A 21,382-nucleotide genomic window follows, 5' to 3' on the forward strand; every position below is an offset into this window, starting at 1 on the left:
GTTCCGTGCTACCCGGTGAGTACCATTGCCGGGGAGGCATTTAAACGTGCACATAGTCTGTGCCGGTCAAGACGGGTTTGGGTACACAAATCCGGTCTGCACTGTTTCAGCAGTGTATCTGTACTGTTAAATGTTAATTGTTTTAATACGTTCTATACATTGTGGTGTAAATGATTGTTCATTATTGTGTTTATTGTATAAAGTGTGTTCTAGTAATAAGGTCTAAAAATGCCGCTCTTTTCGAAATTAAGACAGATCAAAACCAGAAAAGGTGTACTAGAAGAAGCTGTTCCCATTCCACCTAGGGACACCCCAGGATACTTTATGTATCATAAGCATGGCCTGGATGCCGTGTTATTTCTTGATTTATGGGTGGACTACACCAAAGATTTACCAGAGAGTCAGAGATGGCCCGCAGCGGGGACCTGGGATGCAGATTGCATCATGAGAGTAGAAGAAGAATTATGGAAAAAGAAAGCCAGACAGTCACAGAAAGATGCCATTGAATTATGGCGTAAAGAATCATATAGACGTACAGAAAAAGCGCTCAGACAGGAAGAGAAAGGTAGGGAGAATTCAAATAAAACCCGAGAAAATTTATTAATTGAGGAAGGTACCCGAGTAAAATCAGAACAAGTAGATAGACAAAGAAACACTCTTATGAATGGTATGTATCCTCTTCTGGCCGAAGGGTTACCTAAGGCTACCCCGGAAATACCAAAAGACTTGACACCCCCATTGCTCCCGATAAAAGCACATCCCAAAACACATCCTAAAACAGCAAAGGACGTTTTCCTTTCCTCCTATTTAGATGACGTAGCTCTCGAGTATGCCAATACCATACCACACACCCCGCTTGCTGATGGTGTTCAACGTCAAGATCATCCGTCTGTATCCCCGCAACAACAAACTCCTACGCCCATTCCCACAGGTCCATCCGTTTCTACTGTTTTTCCCGCATCTACAATTTCTATCTTACGTCCAATGAATCCTTTTTTTCCCAGCACCTCAGATGGTGCTACAGGAGGTACGACAGACATGTTTGCCACACCGCCGCGAAATAAACAGACCCTTAGAGATTTAGCACTCCAACGTACACCCCAACTAGCGACATCCGACATGTTTAAAGAACATCTTGTGGATTGTAGATACGATCCAGTGCCAGGTAAACAGGACAGATTGCTACTATCATCACTACGTATAAGACGAGCTACATTGTATTTAATGACGATACCAGGAATGGTTGAAAACCTAGACAATATATATCACTTTGTCCAAACAGGGCGAGGCCCAGAAAGTATTAACGAAGCTATGGAATACCAGAAAGTGGATGTACAAAGACAACTACTACGTTTTTTCATAAACTGCGTGATCAGGAACCAAGACAGGCCTGGGGCAGATCATGATACCATGCAAAAACTTGCCAAATGGGGTCAGAACATATCAGACGAGAAACATGATAGACAGGCGTGCATAATCGCCATGTATCGAAAGATCCGCAAGGAAGTAGAACGAATACATAAAGAAAGACGAGAAGCAGACAGAATTGAATCAGAGGGAGAGGAGGAGCAAGAATCAGAACAATTAGATACGATAGCTTACGTAGGTAGAGGAAAACCCCATAATAATACTAGATGCTTTAATGATCCGATACGTCCGATACGTCCAGAATGTAATAGAAATTTTCAAACCCCTATGTTAAATACAAGATCCCCTGAACACCTATTCCAAGCCGCTGATAAATTGCTCCGAGATCGAAGGGGATACCATATGCTCGATTCCATGGATGAACAGGAATTAGCTAGGTCAGCAGTACAATGGGCTGACAGTCCCAGCAAATACAATGATGATGCACTAGCACACACGTTTCTGAATCTTGCCCCAGACGAACAGCGTTTAGCTAGTATATACATGATTCAACACCTCCTTATATTATATAAAAGCCAACACTCCGATCCTGGACCCTTACCTGACATATTGACAGAACTACTCACGAATAAATGGAGAGGGTCAGGTACTGATTTAATTAAAGAAATTCTAGAATTTCGAAACCAGTATATAGCTTTCGTGTGCCCAGAACACGTTCCAATTCCCACTATGGGAAGAAAAATGTATCACATAGATAGACAGAATCCGTTACGCGAAGTACACCAAATCAGGGGCGAAGATAATAACTTTACACGCGTGTTTGTGTACACGCCTATAACCAAAATTGAATTATTAGAAATGAAGAAAGTAGTACCCAGCCATGACAAAGATCCAGCAGGTTTCCACCGTGAAATAAAAGACATGTTACTCATGGGAGAGTATACTTACCCCGACATTATGAAAATATTGAAAGTGTTAATGCCTGCCGGTGTTTACGAGAAACTCAAAGAAAAGGAATGGGAGGTGGGAGACCAAAAGATAGATTGGACAGCATTAGAGAACGAAGAAAAGGCCCGAGCTGCAGGATCAGGGCTTGGGGAAAAGACTACAGCATTACCAGGATTACTAGTGCAGGTACTGCCACGTTTATTAACTACGAAAAAGGAGGACTGGGGTGCAATCTCAGCCTGTAAACAAAAGCAAGATGAAGACACTAGTGATTTCTATTCCCGATTTGAAAAATGTTTTGGTATTAATAGTGGCATAAAAGCAAGTAGCGAGTCATATCCACATCTGTTTGTGACAAAATTAGTTGAAAATTCCCTGCCGCAAGTTAAGAATAGAGTATTGAAGTTTGAGAGTACCTGGCAAGGTAACACCCCGTCACAGATGTTACAGATGTTACAATATCACCACAATAGAATTAGAGAAGAACAAGAACATGAACAAAGACGTATGAAAGATACGAAAATGAAAAGGCTCACAGAATATTTCCCTTGGATTCTCAGGAAAACCTATAATTAATGAAGGAACGTAACCTCTTCCACTTACGGTTGGTCCATTGACACGTACTACAGATTTATTGCTTACTAAATCATGTCCAGAAAATTTGTTAGGAATAAAAACATTGAAAGCTCTAGGAGCTATAATATGTTGTTCTCCGGAAGGAGTACGATTATTTTTACGTGACTTTAAAGGTCACTACGTGTCCAGAGACATGGATCACCGGCTGCAGAATTTACCTACACATTTATGGGCACAAGGCCCAACTGATGTCGGTTGTGTGAACATTACACCATATCGAGTCACACTGAAAACAGGAGTAGTACTACCACGAATGCGACAATACAAGTTACCACCAGATGCTGTTGTGGCTTTGCTGCAAATCATTGACGAGCTCATTGCACAAGGAGTGGTTGTAGAAACCGACTCCAATGTATGTAATTCCCCGATAATTCCGATTCTTAAAAGAACGGATCCAAAAGCACCACCAGTATATCGATTAGTTATTGATCTGCGCGAATTAAATAAATGTATTGTACCACAATACCCTGTGGTCCCAGATATCTCTTCATTACTAACAGCTATTGACTCAGAAGCAACGTTCTTCACTGTAATTGATCTCAAGAATGCTTTCTTTAGCGTCCCAATAGATCCGGAAAGTCAATATCTCTTCGGATTCAGTTTAAATGGACGAAGTTTTAAATTCACACGCGCACCTCAAGGATTTACAGAAAGCCCCAGCATCTATAGCCAAGCACTGAAACGAGAACTTGACAGTATCCACATGCCAGTCAACACTGCCTTGCTTCAATATGTCGATGATCTGCTGATCACCGCCCGAAGCGAACATGAATGTGAAACAGCGTCACTGACGGTTTTGAAATTTCTGGCCGACAAGGGGCACAAGGTGTCCCCTTCTAAGCTGCAATTCTGTGTCCAGCGAGTTGTCTACCTTGGGCACTCGCTGTCCAAGGAGGGAAGACAGCTTACACCCGACCGCATCCAGTTAATTGCTAACATGCCACCGCCCAAGACACAAAAGGAGGTGCGGGCTTTTATAGGTCTCACTTCATACTGTAGGCAGTGGATCCCTCAATATGCATTTCTAGCAAAACCACTCATCCAGTTGACAACACAGGAGGCAGCCACATCGACTGTCCTCCCTTGGACTCAAGAACATACACATGCCTTTGAAAGCTTAAAGAAAGCTTTATGCCAAGCACCTGTTTTAGCAACACCATGTTACAGTAAACAGTTTACACTCTTTGTTACAGAACGCGAAGGTACTGCCTTGTCAGTACTCACTCAGGAACAAGCAGGATCACACAAACCATGTGCTTATTTCTCTAGTACATTAGATCCAGTAGCTCAGGCTCTTCCTGCGTGCCTGAAATCAGTGGCAGCAACAGCTTTAGCAATCAGACAAAGCGATGCCATAGTGTTAGGACATCAATTGACAGTACAAGTACCACACGCAGTAGAGGTTCTCTTGAACCGCACACAAACACAACACTTGACTATAGCGAGACTCACCGGTTATGAATTAACATTGTTTCAGCCACACATAGAAATCAGACGTTGTAATACGTTAAATCCTGCCACACTTTTGCCAGTAAATGGAGCAGATCCATTGGCACATGATTGTATTGAAGTCATTACTATCACGACGAAACCCAGACAAGACTTGACAGATATCCCTTTATCAGATCCAGACCTGACATTGTATGTAGATGGTTCATGTATGAGAACAAGTACAGGAGAGTTAGTGGCCGCTTACGCAGTCACAACAGACACTAAAGTCATTGAAACAAATTGTATTAACACTTTGTCAGCTCAAGCAGCAGAGCTCATCGCTCTGACACAAGCCTGTATTCAAGCCAAAAATAAGAAAGTCAACATATACACAGATTCACGTTATGCATTCGGAGTCGTCCATGACTTCGGCGTACTGTGGCGAGAGAGAGGTTATTTAACTTCTCACGGTGCCCACATCCAACACGGACCCCTCATTCAAGCCTTATTAGACGCGATTCATTTACCTACTGCAATATCGATTATGAAATGCAAAGCCCATACAAAAGTTACCGATATCATTTCTCAGGGTAACGACTTAGCTGACAGAACAGCTAAACAGACTGCTCAGAATCAGACTCACACAACTGACACGACAAAGACAATAGTTCCGACACCAACACATTGCATGACGGTTAAGGATCCCGCCCTTGATGTAATTGACATACAGACACATGCTACACCAGAAGAAATAAAGAAATGGACTGAATTAGGAGGGATCCAAACGGATCAAGGATGGATGACGAAGGAAAAATCTATATGGTTTCTTCCCGACTCCATGGTTCAAGTCATCATTAACACAATACATAGTCCAGCGCACCTAGGAGAAAAAGCTATGCTAGACAGCATTCAACACATTTGGTTTAACAAACACTTGCGAGCAGCAGCCAAACAGAAAGTACGTACCTGTATGATATGTTGTCAGTTTAATCCAGGTAAAAGCATCCCCGTAGAGCAGGGTGGATTTCAACCTCCCGATCATGCTTTTGAAGTCCTCCAGATGGATTATATCCAGATGGAACGATGTTGAGGATTCAAATATGTTCTCGTAGTTGTTTGTGCTCTTTCCCGTTGGACAGAAGCCTACCCGGTTTCAGATTACACTGCCCCGACTACTGCCAAACAGCTAGTTCGAGAATTCTTCCCACGATTCGGTTTGCCACGTGTTGTATACTCAGATAACGGCCAGCCATTCTCATCTGAACTAATGAAACACGTTTCATTTTTGTTAGGTTACCAATGGAAATTCCACTGTGTCCGACATCCCGAGGCAGCAGGTCTTGTGGAACGTCATAATCAAACTCTGAAAATTAGATTGTCCAAAATATGTAGAGAAAAAGGAGTCGATTGGATAGTAGCCTTACCAGTTGCGCTCTTTTACATGAGAATGGTAGCACATTCTCGAACAGGACTATCCCCGTACGAGGTGATCTTCGGTAGACCACCAAATATGTGGGGGACGCCTATACCTCGCAAAATCACTGATGTTGACTGTAATATGCTGACAGATTACCTGGCTTCCTTGATGTCTGCACTACAATCTTGTCGTTCACAGGTAGCTGCAGCTTTTCCCGATAACACTGAGGTGAAGCCCCATGACGTGGTTCCAGGTGACCTGGTTCTGGTGCGGAATTTCGACCGGAAGACCCAACTGGAGCCTAGGTGGAAATCGCCTAAACTCGTTCTGCTAACAACAAGGACAGCCGTGAAGATTGAGGGACGTAAAGGGTGGTTGCACTCGAGTCATATCAAGAAATTTTATGGACTACCGTCCGATGTGAACACTCAGCCCTGTATTCTATCACAGACAGACTCAAAGCTTCCCTTGGTTTAACAAACAAAAACGGAGCTTTATAAACTGAAATTAAGGTCTAGCAAGTCAGACAATTTGATTGTTTAAGTCCTCTCCAAGGTGAATCGGTTGAATTTGTCTCTGACATGTATCCTCTAGACCTGAATAGAGAAAGAAATCGACAGATGCAGCTTAAAAAGCATGCGTATTGTAAATCACTTCGTAGTCACTGCACAGTAACATTATTAATTTTGTTTTCTCTAAGTTTTCTGATCATTATAACTAGTATATTGCTACATATGTATTACCCTATTTCTAAACGTGCTTACAATGTTACTGCTGAACATTCTTTTAGCGAATTACCTCCGCATGAGTTGTCCTATAGATTTGCGCTGCGCAACAACACGTTCATTAGTATGTTACATCATTCCCATCAGACCAGCAATGCTACAAATTGTTGGATATGTGGCCGACTCCCTCCCTATCAGAACTATAAGGGAGTTTTGCCCCTCTTTCCATATCCGTTCACACACAATGGCTCCTGTGGAGCATGGTTTAGTTTGATTAATTCCCTAGATTCAAATTCAGTAGTTTATCAAGACAACTGGGTATGGGGAAACCTGAACCTAGTTTTGCTTAAAGTCTGCTACCCTAACAAGGAGGGACTTCCCAAAAGAACAGGAACTGATCTAGAAAATGAAGTATATGGATTAGGTAATTTTACACTTAACCTCCTGATTCTGAATGTTGAATCCGAAGCTACACCAATCTTGCCCGCCATGTCAGTATTCCCAGTTAAAGGGGAATTATGTGTAAGAAAGAATGGTTCCATACACATGGGCCATAGTAAATGCACCACTGTAATAAAATTCAGTGATCAAGGCAAATCTACATTTAGAGCTTCCCGTCATTCTTACTTCATATGTGGCCAGACCGCATATATACGTCTACCTCTAGACTGGGATGGTACCTGTTACATAGCATTCCTTCTGCCACCTGTTTTCCTAGCCCCTCCTGATTATCACAGAAATACCCATTTAGTACACAATAGACAGCAGAGAGATCTCCCGATTGTCGATTACACTGAAACGGCATGGGAGCAATACACAGATTTCAATAAAGGTTTCTTTCCCTATATAGGTACAGTCACTAATAGTAAGCTGATACGTAGATTAACTAGAACCCTTGAAGCAGTAGTGAACGAGACTACTTCCGCCTTAGGCAATTTAACAGAAGAGCAGTCTGCTATGCGGATTGTTGTGCTTCAAAATCGTCTTGTCCTTGACGTCATCCTGGCAGATAGGGGCGGAGCTTGTAGGGTCATCGGATCAAGTTGCTGTGTTTTCATACCAGAAAACTCGCCGTCAGTATATAAAGCCATAACTCGCCTTCATAAGATTATAAGCCAGATACACCAAAGTCCAGGCACCTGGACTTGGTCCGGTTGGTTCTGGAGCGTGTTGTCAGCCTGGGGATGGAGGATCCTATCCTTCCTAGGTATTGGCTTTCTCATACTATTCAGTTGCTGCTTATGTCTACAATGTGGGCCAGCGATTTGTGGTCTGTATGCCACATCGTGTATCCCGCATCCAAGTTTTCGTTCAAGATCCCGGAAGAAGAAAGAAGAACAAATGATGCTATATGAACAGATCGATGGATTGATGAGGATCGATATCTCTTGAGGGTCCGTAGGGGACAAGGAGGGAATGAGGAAATATGAATTTTGTGATCAGTTATGTCCCCTATCGTAGACCCCAACGGCTCCATGTGCATGCTATAAGTACATGTATGTTCCCTCCAGTTCTAGTTATGAAGACGCAAATACATGTGCGTCCACCGTCAACATGTCCTCTTTCAGATCCGCCATGAATGGGTCAGATATTCCATTCCTAAGTATGAAAGGCCACCGACTTTATGTGGTTCACTTTCCACATTTTACAGATTCAGGCGAGTAGGCCCTGAATTCTGTCATCAAGCCTTTTCCTGCCTTCTGCCTCTGAAAGCTCCAGTCCGAGCCCGCATCTGTATCCATGAACTTTGTCCTACTCCCTGCGCGGCTAACGGTGCCTGATCCAGCCTGTTGCCTGCCAAAAACTGTATTTCACCTTCAAGATTATCTGCTCCGCTCCTCATCCGATGCATTCCTGTCTAGTAGTTTAGGTAAACATTCTTCCAGCTACCGTGCAAAGGGCCAGGCCTCACTGTCCTCATGCAAGTAATTCATAGCCCCTGTTACCATGGAAGATTCCTGCCCCCTCGCATCTCATGTAGACACTTAGACGCTTGTACACGCACCAACAGTCAGTATAGAATAGATTCTGTCCGAGAGACCTTTCCTTTTGGATAATACAGTTCTTTAAACATAAGATATTAGATATGATTTGGGATTAGGTTGACATGACCCCCCAGACTTCTGTCTCCACATGTAGAGCTAAATGTCAAGTCCCCTTCACCCTCTAGTTGCACGTCAATCACACATCATGCGGCTGCGCGCGCATCTCTGCCAAATATTTCTGCTGACATTGCAGGATTCTCTTATGGATCCACCCACTTGTGACATCATGTATAATGATGTTTTCTAAGTTACGCCTATATGTCCGCCTTTTTTAGTTACGTATGCATATTTTATCTATCTTATCAACTGTTACGCCTCCTGCATCTGTTTCACTGTAATGCATTTCTTATAAAAATGATTACCTGTCAATAATGTATTGCCTTCCTTCCTGAACCTCCATGGTGATGGAATTTGAAGCCTGCAGTTCGAACTGTAATTCCTTTGTAGAGGAATAAAGCCTTTTAGAACCTCTAATACCACGGATTCTGCCTCTTATATTTACTGAGTTATTCTTACTAGACTTTACCGCATAAAAAATAGTACCGGTAATGAAATATTTACCACATTAGGAGAACAACATTGTTGCACCCCAATGAAGAAGCTAGGGAGAAGAAGACCAAAAACAACATACATATGATTACCGGTTACAATGCCTACCATAGCAGGGTGAGAGACTGGCTAATTAGGCAATGGCACCTGGTGAAAAGGGATCCAGTTTTAAAAAGTCTGGTCTCCCACAAGCCATTAATCCCTTTCAGAAAAGCCAGGTCTCTGAGGCAGGATCTTGTCAACAATAGCCCGGGAGTGGGTGGAAAGAAAGGATGGTTGATGACCAGCACGTGTTTTTTTAAATGCACAAAATCTAAGGCATGTATGATAGGGCAAAACATCAAACAGGTTACATCTCCCCTATTGAAAAGCCCATGGAATATACGAACATTCCTCAACTGCAAAAGTGAGTATGTTGTTTATATTTTGCAGTGCACATGTCCTAAAGCCTATGTGGACAGTACAATCCATATGGTACACATGCGTATATTACAACATCTGAGGGCAGTAAAGAACAATGACAAGAACTACCCTGTAGCGAAACATGTAAATTAAGTACGTGGGGGTAACATCAATGACCTTCCATATTTTACAATTAACCGAGTAGCCAAGATGAGGAGAGGAAAGAACTGGGAACAAAAGTTGGATACAGTTGGAGTCAAAATATATTTTACTGTTTAATAGCAATGTTCCATTTGGTCTCAAGTCTGAAGAAGATCTATTTGTGCACTTAGGAACATGGGTATCCTTACGAGTTGCTCTCTATTTTCAAATGAATTTTAACATGATCAAGGAACCCTGTGATAAGAGCAATGACGTAGATGAGGTAGATCACTCATAATCGAATCAATAAACCAAATTTGAGACAGTATGTGAATCTAATGAGTTTGCTAGACAGTTAACTATGTGTGCCAGTATAACTAATCTTTAGGAGAGAATTTGGCTAATGATTAATTACAAATGTATTCATGTAATCAACCAATGATTTGGTTTCAAGTAAAAGTTAAATAGGATTAAGCACTAGCATTTTCAAACTTGTGCAATCTGTGATTATGAGAAGGACAATATAGAAATATACAGTAGATAGTGTTTCACTTTCACTTTATTGCTGTACTTGTAGGTTGATTTGTTGGTTTGTAGATTTGTTGAAGATTTAATCCAAAAAGATACTTGTCATTAAGTGAACATAAATTGAAAACCATTGTAACAGAGATTTTTTTAGAAATTATTTTCAAAAAATGTATTTGTAAAAACAGTACTGCACTAGCACTTTATTGTTGATAATTTTTCTACATGTGATTGTTAATATGTGGTCTAAAGGGACATAAGCATTTAGAAAAATGCATGAGACCTGAGAAATATTTGGTGATAAGAGCAACAAGATGTTTTCAACTTGATTGTGCATTTGCAACCCATGATGTGGAATAATTTTTTGACAAACTCAGAAGTGAAAGCATGTCTTTGAAATGTCCAATCAATTCATTTCAAAACATGATTGGAATTATTTGTGCAGAAACAAGATGCTTTCAATTTAATTTAATTTAATCATAATGCTTTTTCCGCTTTGAAACATGAGGACAAAATGTGGTAATCCATTGCTGGAAAAGTAAAACATGAGTCTGTTTTCAGTGGCACTAGACACTGCTAATCATGTGAGCGGAGGTTCCTAGGGTTTTAAATAGAGTGTGTACAAAAACGCTCCGTGTATGACCAAGCCAGTAATGCTGAAACGTGTTACAGCGGATCAATAAAGGGCAAAACAAAAATAATTTGAATTGAGCCGTTTCCTTGCTGTTGGCATCCGAACCCTATCAAGGGAATTGGAATTGGAGTGAATATATATATATATATACATACATATATATATATTACCTACTGGCGGTCGCCAGTAGGTAGTTATAGTTAGGACCACGTTTCCATAGGAAAACCTCAACATTCTATTTTGAATAACTTTGGCGCCGGTCGACGAATCCTCGCGAATTTCTCAAAATAGGTGGGGCGCTACGCTCCGCTCCTACCCTGAAAGTCTCGGGGGGATCCGTCAAGCGGGGGCTGAGATAAAAGGGGGGTCCCAAAACGCGTTTTTCCCATGCATTTTTCCATAGGACCTTTAGAACGAGCTACAGCCCGAACGGCTGAACAGAATTACTCAAAATTTGGCAGAGAGGTAGTCCCTAGGTCAAGGAAGTGCCTTTTGTAGGTTTGGTGTAAATCTGTTCAGTAGATTCTGAGAAAATAGCCTTTAAATCAATATATATATCTGAGCCCGCTTACGGTACGCTTACCGTACGCTTACGGTAAGCGTACGGTGGCGTGTGCGAGCGCGATTCTGATTGGCTCTTAGATCTTAGTAAACATTCGAATCGGCCGAAACCAGGAAGCGGCGGCCGCCATTTTCTGTGTTTCACTCTGAAAAAAAAGAGTGAAAACAAGAAAAGGGGGCAATGAGGAGAGTTACAGACCCCCTTACATTTGTGAGGGGGTCAAAGAAGGACTGTAAAGTACAAAACAAACATTTATTGATTTTAAAAAAAAATCACGGGGTACGCGTACGGTAAGCTTACGGTAAGCGTACGGAAGAAACATGGCGTGCGCGAAGGAGATTCTGATTGGCCCATAGATCTTAGTAAACATTCGAATCGGCCGAAACCAGGAAGCGGCGGCCGCCATTTTGTGTGTTTCACTCAGAAAAAAAACAGAGAAAACAAGGAAAGGGGGCAATGAGGAGAGTTACAGACCCCCTAACATTTGTAAGGGGGTCAAAGAAGGACAGAAAAGTACAAAAAAAACATTTATTGATTTTAAAAAAAATCACGGGGTACGCGTACCGTAAGCTTACGGTAAGCGTACGGTAAAAAAAATAAAAATAAATAAATGAAAAGCAGATTTAAGAGTTTAGAAATTAGGGAGCTCTAAAAAGAGCTGTTGTGTTTATGAAGTCATTTTTTAAGTGGTACCTACAAGTAAGTACCGATGCAGAGTCTAAGGTTCAAGAGGAAGACTCTGTTCCCTTCATCATTGAAGTGCACACCATCTCCTCTATAAATGTCTTGCATGTCATAACGCAAGTTGTTGTGGTAAATGGCACCCATACCATAGTCACGGAGGAAAGCAGAAACAGATTTGTTGACGTGCTTTCTTGCTTTGTCAATCTGCGGACAGAAATGATTGGACCAGTTCCATTTTTGCCTTTGGCATATGTTGGAAAACACAAAGGCAGTTTTAGGGAAAAGTGTAAACAGTTGTGCAAAGGTGTCCTTCATAAGCATTTCCAGACCTACCCCAGTCAAAGTGCCTAGGTCATTGCCACCACAGTGCACTATTATGAGGTCAGGGTGTTGGATTTGAATGAAGGATTTCACCAATGGCATCAATTGGTGCCACTTTAACCCTCTCTGACCAATCCATTTAATGTCTACATTTGGCAAAGCAAGGTCTCTCATCATACCTGTTTTCTCTGCAAACTTTTCACTCCAGAAGACATAGCTGTGCCCTACAATCCACACTGTGAACATCTTCAAAGGAGAACTGGATGCACTCAGGAGGTGTCTTTCAGTAGAATGGCAATATGAAAAGAAAGACAGTTTGGAAATGGAGGCATACATATTTTTTTCAAAACAAAAAGAACTGATTGGCTGTTTCATACCATTCTAGAATAAAAACTAGGCTGTATGTGTAAATTAATAGAAGCATGTTTTGTATTGGTACAAAAAAATGTGTAACCAAAGAACAGTACTATGGATTTGCTGTAAGGTTTGAAAAGTCAAGCACTCTTGCTCTGTGGAATTGAAACATTGTGTGTCGAACTTCTGACCTAACTCTACACAGCAGTGTTCCATGAGCTGTTGCTATGGTAGCAGGCAGAAGTCAAGTTGGGGGAAGGGTACTAGGCAGAAGTCAAGTTGGGGGAAGGGTACTTTTGGAAAAGGGTTGGTTTTCAACCAATAGAAATGTGTGATTACATTTGAAAAAAAGGGGGAAGCACTGAGATTTGAAACTTACATGTATATGTGTGGAAAAATAGAGGGAAAGTTTGCCATTATCTGGTTCTGCTGAGAGGAGAGAGGTGAACACAACAGAGATCCTGGCTCTGATAATCTGCTGTTTGAGTGTCACATTTCTTTCACAACTAACTAATTTTAAAGGTGAGTTTACAGTTTGAGAGGGGATGTATGTGGTAACTTAAGAAATGAATAATAGAAATGGGAATTGTTTTTGTTGTAGTTACACATGGTGGTTTCATAATGTGTCAGTCTGTAAAAGTGATTTACACTTGCCCCGAAAAAAAAAAGAGCAGTAAGTGTGCTTTCAAATTGGAAAGAAATTTCGTTTTGGGACTAATGTGAAAACATGACTCTGTGTGCATAGAAGAATTATAGGCAGAGATTTATTGCGTCTTGCTCTGGTGATTTCACAGTTGCATTAGATGGAAAGGGGGAGCGAATTTTTGGGGGAAGAAGCAGAGTCTTAGCACACACCCATGTGCTTGCCATGTATAGTCATGCACAGTATTTAGAAGCGAGTGGGGTTTTCAGGTTTAAGTCTGTAATGCAAATACATTCAGCATCACTAAGGCTGGTTGCCCTTGCTGGAGTGTAGGCAGTCACAGAGAATACACATGGTGGTGGTCTGAAAAAACAGCTTGGACATGTGCATTTAAATAAATCAAAAAAAGTGGTTTTATAATGTGTCAGTCTGTAAAAGTGATTTCCAATTGTAAAAAGTGATTTTCACTTGGCCCGAAAAAAAAAGAGCAGTAAGTGTGCTTTCAAAATGGCAAAGAAATTTCGTTTTGGGACTAATGTGAAAAAATGACTCTGTGTGCATAGAGGAATTATAGGCAGAGATTTATTGCGTCTTGCTCTGGTGATTTCACAGTTGCATTAGATGGAAAGGGGGAGCGAATTTTTGGGGGAAGAAGCAGAGTCTTAGCACACACCCATGTGCTTGCCATGTATAGTCATGCACAGTATTTAGAAGCGAGTGGGGTTTTCAGGTTTAAGCCTGTAATGCAAATACATTCAGCATCACTAAGGCTGGTTGCCCTTGCTGGAGTGTAGGCAGTCACCGCGAATACACATGGTGGTGGTCTGAAAAAAACAGCTTGGACAAGTGCAATTAAATAAATTTAAAAAAAAAGTTTCATAATGTGTCAGTCTGTAAAAGTGATTTTCACTTGCCCCGGAAAAAAAAAGAGCAGTAAGTGTGCTTTAAAAATGGCAAAGAAATTTCGTTTTGGGACTAATGTGAAAACATGACTCTGTGTGCATAGAGGAATTATAGGCAGAGATTTATTGCGTCTTGCTCTGGTGATTTCACAGTTGCATTAGATGGAAAGGGGGAGCGAATTTTTGGGGGAAGAAGCAGAGTCTTAGCACACACCCATGTGCTTGCCATGTATAGTCATGCACAGTATTTAGAAGCGAGTGGGGTTTTCAGGTTTAAGTCTGTAATGCAAATACATTCAGCATCACTAAGGCTGGTTGCCCTTGCTGGAGTGTAGGCAGTCACAGAGAATACACATGGTGGTGGTCTGAAAAAACAGCTTGGACATGTGCATTTAAATAAATCAAAAAAAGTGGTTTTATAATGTGTCAGTCTGTAAAAGTGATTTCCAATTGTAAAAAGTGATTTTCACTTGGCCCGAAAAAAAAAGAGCAGTAAGTGTGCTTTCAAAATGGCAAAGAAATTTCGTTTTGGGACTAATGTGAAAAAATGACTCTGTGTGCATAGAGGAATTATAGGCAGAGATTTATTGCGTCTTGCTCTGGTGATTTCACAGTTGCATTAGATGGAAAGGGGGAGCGAATTTTTGGGGGAAGAAGCAGAGTCTTAGCACACACTCATGTGCTTGCCATGTATAGTCATGCACAGTATTTAGAAGCGAGTGGGGTTTTCAGGTTTAAGTCTGTAATGCAAATACATTCAGCATCACTAAGGCTGGTTGCCCTTGCTGGAGTGTAGGCAGTCACAGAGAATACACATGGTGGTGGTCTGAAAAAACAGCTTGGACATGTGCATTTAAATAAATCAAAAAAAGTGGTTTCATAATGTGTCAGTCTGTAAAAGTGATTTCCAATTGTAAAAAGTGATTTTCACTTGGCCCGAAAAAAAAAGAGCAGTAAGTGTGCTTTCAAAATGGCAAAGAAATTTCGTTTTGGGACTAATGTGAAAAAATGACTCTGTGTGCATAGAGGAATTATAGGCAGAGATTTATTGCGTCTTGCTCTGGTGATTTCACAGTTGCATTAGATGGAAAGGGGGAGCGAATTTTTGGGGGAAGAAGCAGAGTCTTAGCACACACCCATGTGCTTGCCATGTATAGTCATGCACAGTATTTAGAAGCGAGTGGGGTTTTCAGGTTTAAGCCTGTAATGCAAATACATTCAGCATCACTAAGGCTGGTTGCCCTTGCTGGAGTGTAGGCAGTCACCGCGAATACACATGGTGGTGGTCTGAAAAAAACAGCTTGGACAAGTGCAATTAAATAAATTAAAAAAAAAGGTTTCATAATGTGTCAGTCTGTAAAAGTGATTTTCACTTGCCCCGAAAAAAAAAAGAGCAGTAAGTGTGCTTTAAAAATGGCAAAGAAATTTCGTTTTGGGACTAATGTGAAAACATGACTCTGTGTGCATAGAGGAATTATAGGCAGAGATTTATTGCGTCTTGCTCTGGTGATTTCACAGTTGCATTAGATGGAAAGGGGGAGCGAATTTTTGGGGGAAGAAGCAGAGTCTTAGCACACACTCATGTGCTTGCCATGTATAGTCATGCACAGTATTTAGAAGCGAGTGGGGATTTCAGGTTTAAGTCTGTAATGCAAATACATTCAGCATCACTAAGGCTGGTTGCCCTTGCTGGAGTGTAGGCAGTCACAGAGAATACACATGGTGGTGGTCTGAAAAAACAGCTTGGACATGTGCATTTAAATAAATCAAAAAAAGTGGTTTCATAATGTGTCAGTCTGTAAAAGTGATTTCCAATTGTAAAAAGTGATTTTCACTTGGCCCGAAAAAAAAAGAGCAGTAAGTGTGCTTTCAAAATGGCAAAGAAATTTCGTTTTGGGACTAATGTGAAAACATGACTCTGTGTGCATAGAGGAATTATAGGCAGAGATTTATTGCGTCTTGCTCTGGTGATTTCACAGTTGCATTAGATGGAAAGGGGGGCGAATTTTTGGGGGAAGAAGCAGAGTCTAAGCACACACCCATGTGCTTGCCATGTATAGTCATGCACAGTATTTAGAAGTGAGTGGGGTTTTCAGGTTTAAGTCTGTAATGCAAATACATTCAGCATCACTAAGGCTGGTTGCCCTTGCTGGAGTGTAGGCAGTCACAGAGAATACACATGGTGGTGGTCTGAAAAAACAGCTTGGACATGTGCAATTAAATAAATAAAAAAAAAAGGTTTCATAATGTGTCAGTCTGTAAAAGTGATTTTCACTTGCCCCGAAAAAAAAAAGAGCAGTAAGTGTGCTTTAAAAATGGCAAAGAAATTTCGTTTTGGGACTAATGTGAAAACATGACTCTGTGTGCATAGAGGAATTATAGGCAGAGATTTATTGCGTCTTGCTCTGGTGATTTCACAGTTGCATTAGATGGAAAGGGGGAGCGAATTTTTGGGGGAAGAAGCAGAGTCTTAGCACACACCCATGTGCTTGCCATGTATAGTCATGCACAGTATTTAGAAGCGAGTGGGGTTTTCAGGTTTAAGTCTGTAATGCAAATACATTCAGCATCACTAAGGCTGGTTGCCCTTGCTGGAGTGTAGGCAGTCACAGAGAATACACATGGTGGTGGTCTGAAAAAACAGCTTGGACATGTGCATTTAAATAAATCAAAAAGAGTGGTTTCATAATGTGTCAGTCTGTAAAAGTGATTTCCAATTGTAAAAAGTGATTTTCACTTGGCCCGAAAAAAAAAGAGCAGTAAGTGTGCTTTAAAAATGGCAAAGAAATTTCGTTTTGGGACTAATGTGAAAACATGACTCTGTGTGCATAGAGGAATTATAGGCAGAGATTTATTGCGTCTTGCTCTGGTGATTTCACAGTTGCATTAGATGGAAAGGGGGAGCGAATTTTTGGGGGAAGAAGCAGAGTCTTAGCACACACCCATGTGCTTGCCATGTATAGTCATGCACAGTATTTAGAAGCGAGTGGGGTTTTCAGGTTTAAGTCTGTAATGCAAATACATTCAGCATCACTAAGGCTGGTTGCCCTTGCTGGAGTGTAGGCAGTCACAGAGAATACACATGGTGGTGGTCTGAAAAAACAGCTTGGACATGTGCATTTAAATAAATCAAAAAAAGTGGTTTTATAATGTGTCAGTCTGTAAAAGTGATTTCCAATTGTAAAAAGTGATTTTCACTTGGCCCGAAAAAAAAAGAGCAGTAAGTGTGCTTTCAAAATGGCAAAGAAATTTCGTTTTGGGACTAATGTGAAAAAATGACTCTGTGTGCATAGAGGAATTATAGGCAGAGATTTATTGCGTCTTGCTCTGGTGATTTCACAGTTGCATTAGATGGAAAGGGGGAGCGAATTTTTGGGGGAAGAAGCAGAGTCTTAGCACACACCCATGTGCTTGCCATGTATAGTCATGCACAGTATTTACAAGCGAGTGGGGTTTTCAGGTTTAAGTCTGTAATGCAAATACATTCAGCATCACTAAGGCTGGTTGCCCTTGCTGGAGTGTAGGCAGTCACCGCGAATACACATGGTGGTGGTCTGAAAAAAACAGCTTGGACAAGTGCAATTAAATAAATTAAAAAAAAAGGTTTCATAATGTGTCAGTCTGTAAAAGTGATTTTCACTTGCCTCGAAAAAAAAAAGAGCAGTAATTGTGCTTTAAAAATGGCAAAGAAATTTCGTTTTGGGACTAATGTGAAAACATGACTCTGTGTGCATAGAGGAATTATAGGCAGAGATTTATTGCGTCTTGCTCTGGTGATTTCACAGTTGCATTAGATGGAAAGGGGGAGCGAATTTTTGGGGGAAGAAGCAGAGTCTTAGCACACACCCATGTGCTTGCCATGTATAGTCATGCACAGTATTTAGAAGCGAGTGGGGTTTTCAGGTTTCAGTCTGTAATGCAAATACATTGAGCTTCACTAAGGCTGGTTGCCCTTGCTGGAGTGTAGCACTCTGGACATGGGCTTTTTAAAAAATCTGAAAAGTGGTTTCATAATGTGACAGTTTGTAAAAGAGATTTTCACTTGCCCAAAAAAAAGAGCAGTTTGTGTGCATTCAAATTGGCAAAGAAATTTCGTTTTGTGACTATTGTGAAAAGAAATGTAGTAATATATTTAAATACAATAAAGGATTTTTTTTTAGTTTTTTTCAGGTATTGCTGAAGAACAGTGAACAAAATTTAAGATGCCTACAAAATCTCGAGTTCAAAAAACGCTAAAAAAAAAACTATATTTGAAGACAACTGGAGGACCAAAGTTAGTAGAAGATGCTCATGTTGGGAAAAAGAAAAAATCTTCTGGTAAGCAGAAAAAACAATTTCTTAAAAAAATATTCAAAACAAAGAAAAATGTACAAAATGTCTGTCCTGGGAAGAATGTAACAAAACGAAGAGAACAGCAAAAAATTGAGAATTTAGTTAATGCAAATATACCTTCTGCAACTGAAAAGTTTTACATAAACAGAAAAACAGCGTTTAAAGAGATACGTAGAAAAATGTTTCAGAGAAGAGTTATGTCCAATTTGATAAAGGATGTGAAGAAATATAAGCAAAAGGCAAAATATTACAAGAGAAAAAAAGAAATTGAAGCCATTGCAGCAAAAGCATTAGAATTAAAAAGGAAACTATTCATATTAATTTTGAATAGGATGCGTACATTAGATAAAATGGTTAATGTACTGAAATCACAAAGCAAAAGCAAAAGAGTAGTGAACAGAACAAACTTTTGTAAAGTGTTTTTAGGAAAGTGGATGCATAGTTCAAGTAGTGAACCTTTTTTTAATGAAGAGAGCTATTTTCAAAGTAATAGTTTGCTGCATGCAGTTGACACCAGAGGTCGTTCATACGAAGTAAAAAATGGTTGCATAATGGAGAAGGAGATAATGGTTCCAAGAGATGAGGTACAAGTGATGGCAGATGAGGCAATGGGGAGACGTCCTAAAGCCCCAGTGTACACTTGGAATTGTAGTAGTATTTGCACTGTGCGTCAGGAATCTATTGACAGATTTCGAGAGTTTCTAAGAGAATATAGTAAAAAAAGTGTAAAACAGAAGATTAAGGTGCTTCAAAGTCTGGATCCATGCAGAGTGAGAGAGAATACTGGTTTGCAGGGTCATTCTCTGGCTTGTCTATCTAGAAAAGTGTGCAATAGTGTTTTCCATCATTTTAGGATGCTGGCTGTTCATCATACTGAAATGACAAAGTTTGTGAGACGGTTGTATTTTGCCAAAAGTCCAGCAATAAAGTTAAATGAATTGAATAGGGCTCTGTTCCGAGGAACGGTATCAGATGTAGAGAAGGTTGTTGATGAAATTCAGTTTTGTTACTTTGGTCCTGAACAAAACAGTGCAGAGAAGGACACAGTAAATGAGGAAGAAGTGGAAGAGAATGTAGAACCTTCTGTAAGTAAGACATTTAATGATCACATAACAAAATTTGCAATAGTCTCTAATGAAAGACCAAATGTTACTTGTATTTGTTGCCGCAGAACTCATTATAGAAAACAAACTAGGAATGTTGATCTCTACAGAAAGAGTGAAAATGAAGATAATTATAAGTGGATGGATTTTGCCACATATATATTTCTTGAAAATTGTTTTGAATTGGGTGAAGATCAGCGTATTTGTAAATACTGTTACAACAAGTTAGAGGAAAATAGAATGCCGACCAGAGCTGTACATAATAATTTAGAATTGGATGCTATTCCTGCTGAACTTTCTGAATTAAATACATATGAGTCTATACTCATTCAATGTGTTCATCCGTTCCAGACCATAGTACGTATGGAGCCCAAAACTGGTAAATTACCTCCTTCAGATTTACTGAGAGGTTTAAAAGGTAGAGTGGTGTATTTGCCCTTGGATTTGAAAAAAAATATGGAAACTATTGATGCGGATACTTTGGAAACTGAACCATTAATTATTCTGGTTAATGGTGTACCTACAAAGAATAAGAAGATTTGGCAGGAGCTGGTAGATGTGCGGAAAGTACAAAGAGCAAATTTGTATTTGAAAAAAAATAACAAATGGTATGAATCAATTTATATAGAAGAAGAAGAAGAAGACGAAGATTTTCAAGAAGACACAGAAACACCAACTGGACAAATTGAAAAAGTGGACAAGACAAAGGAAGAAGAAATTTATGAACATTTTAGCATACATCCTCTTCATTCGAAAGAAGTTATGGGAGACAATATTGATCTCTTTCAGATGAAGAAAGCAAAAGGAACTCCCGTGAGTGTATGGGAGGAGAGCTTGGAAGCTCGATGTTTTCCCCAGCTGTTTCCTACGGGAAAAGGAGGACGATACGATGAACGTCCAGAACAGATTCCAGCTTCAGAGTATCGGACTACAAGACTATATGCTGAAGATCCCAGATTTCGACAAAGTATTCCTTATTTGTTCCATCTTTTATTTGAAAGCGACTTGTCTGCACTGTCTTATGCAGTAAATCACATTTTAAAAAGTGGAGTACATTTACAAAATGTGTCTGCTAAGGATTTTATGGAGAAAGTGCAGCACCGAGATGATCATTTGGAAACACAACTGATCAATCTGATGGCTTGTCAGCGTGGGACAAATGAATATTGGTACCGACGCCATGGTGAACTAAAATGCATGTTACGCAATTTAGGAACACCAACATGGTTCCTTACCCTAAGCTGTGCCGAGTACGCTTGGGATGATTTACTGGATTTTCTACGAGAGGCCAATTCAAACATTAAAAACATCGAATACAAGACAGCAGGAGAACTGTGCTCATTGGATCCGGTTAATGTTTGCAGATATTTCAATCATAGATTTGAGGCTATGATGTCCTTCATCTGCAATAAAAAAAATCCACCCCTTGGAGAAGTAGTGGATTTCTTTTGGAGAAAAGAGTACCAGGCAAGAGGTGCTCCTCATATTCATATGCTGTTGTGGATCAAGGATGCCCCAAAGTTTGGAACAGATACTGATGAAGCAGTGTTATCTTACATTGAAGAATATGCAACATGTGGTATACCAAAAAGCACAGAAGAGAACAAGTTAAAGGAGCAAGTTTTACGTTTCCAAAGTCATCGGTGTGGAAAATACTGTC

This window comes from Triturus cristatus, chromosome 3_2, assembly GCF_964204655.1.
Source record: "Triturus cristatus chromosome 3_2, aTriCri1.1, whole genome shotgun sequence".
Classification (NCBI taxonomy): Eukaryota; Metazoa; Chordata; class Amphibia; order Caudata; family Salamandridae; genus Triturus; species Triturus cristatus.